Genomic DNA, 3,898 nt, shown 5'->3' on the forward strand with positions numbered 1-3,898 from the left:
ATTTGGCCTCCAAGACTAACCTCTACCTCACATACCTGTCTCTTGCTCTCTCCTAAAGGGCAGCCCACCTTATTCGACTGCAAATTCCTGTCCTTATGTGTTTTACACCCCACCTTCTATAAAATGTAAGCTCGATTGAGCAGGGTCCTTTTCAACCTATTGTTCCCGTAAGTTTATTTGTAATTGTCCTATTTATAGTTAAATCCCCTCTCATGGAATCCGTTGGCGCTATATAAATGGCAATAATAATAATTGCAAACTTTTAAGAGGGCAGTCGAAGTTGAGTGATTTTGATGAAAGCCGGATTGATCAGGGATCAGATAATTTGATCGTTGATAATATTCACGTAGTTGCATGTGGACACATTTTTCCAAGATTTTTTACAATACTGAGAGCAATGATATTGGACGATAGTTAGATACCAAAGTATTGTCACCACTTTTATGGATAGGTACAACTTTTGCAGTCTTCCAAAGCTTGGGTATGTATCCTGACACCAGGGATTCATTGATGTGAGTAGTGACAGGTTTAGCAATTGCAAGCGCACACTGAGCTTCAGAAACATTGCTAGGATTTGATCTGGTCCACGCTGTTTTTTCATTTTTAAATTATTAAGATGTTTATTAACGACGCTAACAGGTACAGGTCTAAAATTGAATTTTTCTATATGAGAATTTTGAAGTTTTGGCAGGGCCTGATCTTTATTTGTGGTCTGAAAATGAGTGTCATTTTGTGTGGTAGCACATCCAACAAAATAATTATTAAAGGCATTTGCTACATCTAGGGGTTGTTGCAGTCTTTGGTTGTCCATTTTGACAGTGGAGGGTTGGGAGTGGATTGTGGGGCTTTGTATACTATTTATGATTTTCCAGAAGTTTCTTGGGTTTGATAGGTTGTTGTTCAAATTTTTTTTACTTACTACCAATTATCCATTTTTGGAACATCTGCACTATATTTTTGTTTTTCTTGTTTTTGTTTCCTGTTTTTTATTGTGGGTAAGGGGTATTCCACTTTTAGTGTTGAGCAGCTTTTACATTTTGGGCACTGTAAAGAAACACTTTCTATCTCTTTATTGAGGTAGTTTTCTCTGTTCAAATTTTCACTGAAATATTGTCTCTTTGCCATTTTTGTTTGTTTTGTGCATGCATTTCGCCATTGTCTATAGGCACAGTGATCGTTCATGGAGCCAGTACGCTGGAACTTTGACCACAGTGAATCTCTAAACTGATACATTTGAATGAGGTCAGCTGTAACCCAGGACAGGTGTGTCCCTTTTAGTCGCACTTTACACAGAGGGGCATGCAAAGTCCAAACATGCAAGAGCTCAGACTGAAAAAATGCAATAGCTATTTGTCTCTCAACTTCAATAGGAGTAAATTGTATATTGTTTGTTTTTGTTTAAAAAAATTTGTATATCGCTCTTTTTTGGGTTAAATTCCAGATTGCATAGTTTACTATAAAAATAATTTATTTATTTTTATTTTTTTAATTTTTTTCCCCTGTTTTCTTTCACGTAGTATATATTCCATGCTCATCTATGAGTCTGTCTATCCTATTTCTTGATCTTTGTTTTTGTCATTTTTTTGTTAAGTTCTTACTAGCTATATTTCCAGAGTAATAATTATTTAAATTAATTTTGTTTAGAGTTGTTTTAATTTTTTCTTGTTTTTAAATGCATTTGTTTTGAAGTTCAAACAACTGTTTTTTTTTCTTTAGTAGCTTGTAGTTTATTTGAATTTGAAATATTATAAAAACATATATAAAGATTCCTTGCCTTTCTTTTTTTTTTTGCTATTTTCCCATTTTGATTAAATATCCCCTCATAACGGCCTTGTACGTGCACCAGATTGTATATTGTGTGATATCTGGGGAGGTATATTCCTCATAAAACAATTTTGACATTTTTAGTACTACTTCCTTATTTTCTTCATTTTTAATTAAAGAGTCATCCAATCTCCATGTATTGGTACCATGGACTAGAGGTTTTCCCAATTCAATTAAAACAAAACTGTGGTCTGACCAGGTGTTATCTTTAATTGGTATTTTATTCATCCATGTACTTTAGATAGATGAGTATAGTCTCGAACTAGTGGATACATAGTTCTCCATGCATCATACAACTCAAATCTTCTGCATACACTATTTCATTTCTTAGATTGTTTTGTAACCCTTTTATCGATTTTACAAAGCTTTTGAGATATTTTATCCATTTTATAATCCAATACACAATTAAAGTCACTGGCTAAATTTAATGAGCCTTTGGCTATTTTGAGAACTCTTTTAATTCACTTGAAAAGATAATAGCTACACCTCCTTTTTAATATTTTTCTAATGAAGCTTGCAAAATTGTTGGAAACTTTTTTCCTCCCCATTTCTGGGGTGCCAATTTCTGCCAATGCGTTTCTTGCATGAAACCTATTTGAATTTTTTCAACATTGAAGGAGTTATATATCATGCGCCTTTTTGCTGGGGGATTTAAACCCTGTGCATTTATTGACATTAACTTAAGCGTTTGATAATATAATAATTTACAAATAATTGAACTCCTGATCTGATCACAAACAAACAAACATACATATATAACGGCATCTAACAAATACTGGAAATCTATCCTCTTGATCTCCATTTACATATAACACATACAATTTTCAGGAATTTTATTCCATAATTTTCTCTGTAGCTCATAGAGCTACTTGGCAACCTGTGTAGTAATACCACACAAAGTAGGCTGCATTGTTTGGAGTTGATATATTTTTTTATCTTTGGAGTTGTTCCTAGCCTTAAAATCAATTAGACAAAAAAAAAGAATTGTGAAATTATACCTATTTTTCCTGGTTACTTAATTTCAGAGAAATATCCTATTAACTTTTTTTTACAATTTAACTTGTATACTTTCCTCCCCCCCCTCCTCTCGCCTCCCCCTCTTTTGACCTAAACAATGTTAATTTATAAATTCCAATTCCAAATTATGAGGAGAGAGAGAGATAAAGAGAGAACTGTAAGAAGAAGGGGAGAGGTAAAACAAAAACCCTCTTTTCCCTTATCCCTCCGCCCTCACCTCTTAAAAAATATCTTGAAGTGTTATGTTTTCCATTCCACTTCCCTTATTTTAGTATTTTTAACAATTTAACTTTTTTCCAGTGACCTTAGGCAAAGAATGTTCTTATTTATTTTAAATCAAGTGAACTTCATGTGTTTCATTATTATTATCTTTTCATTATTATTGTCCTTCTTTGATTGTTTTTTTTCTCTGAAAGCTTGTAATATCTTATCTCTAGGAAAATCTGTTGGAATATTTTGAGGTTTACTTATCCCATGGCAATCCTTTCTTCTTGGGAAAACAAGGGGCTGGCTGCACTCACCCAAACATGCTTAAATGGGGTGCTACTGGGGGCCAATAAGAACAGTAAAAATAGAAATCCAGCGCACTCACGTATCAACTAAACAGCTACTTTGATGCTGACAGATTTGACTAGTTTTATTATAAACACCTTATCTAGGCAAAAAATAATGGGGGTTTAGTTACACTATATGATCATACATTGCATAAGCCTGCCACAAACGTCAATGTACCCCATCTTTGGCAGGTCCTACTCTCACTGCCAACTGTCTACTAAATTAGCTACTCACTTGGGGAAATCCTTCCATCTCGAGTTCTCTGCAGTACAAGGCTAAAATAGGGTCCTGAGATGAAACACCTGTGACAGGGGGCGGTGCAAAAAGCTGGACACACAGGAACAGAGGGGTTGAGGGCCCTGCTCAATGAGCTTACATGCTAGAGGGAGTGGGGTAAAGTGACACAAAAGGTAAGGATTGTATTAGACTAATGACAGTTGCAAGAGAGGAATCAGTCGGGAGCTATTAAAAGTTTAATTGACATGCTTTTCTGAAGAAGTGG

This window comes from Pelobates fuscus, chromosome 2 (assembly GCF_036172605.1).
Source record: "Pelobates fuscus isolate aPelFus1 chromosome 2, aPelFus1.pri, whole genome shotgun sequence".
Classification (NCBI taxonomy): Eukaryota; Metazoa; Chordata; class Amphibia; order Anura; family Pelobatidae; genus Pelobates; species Pelobates fuscus.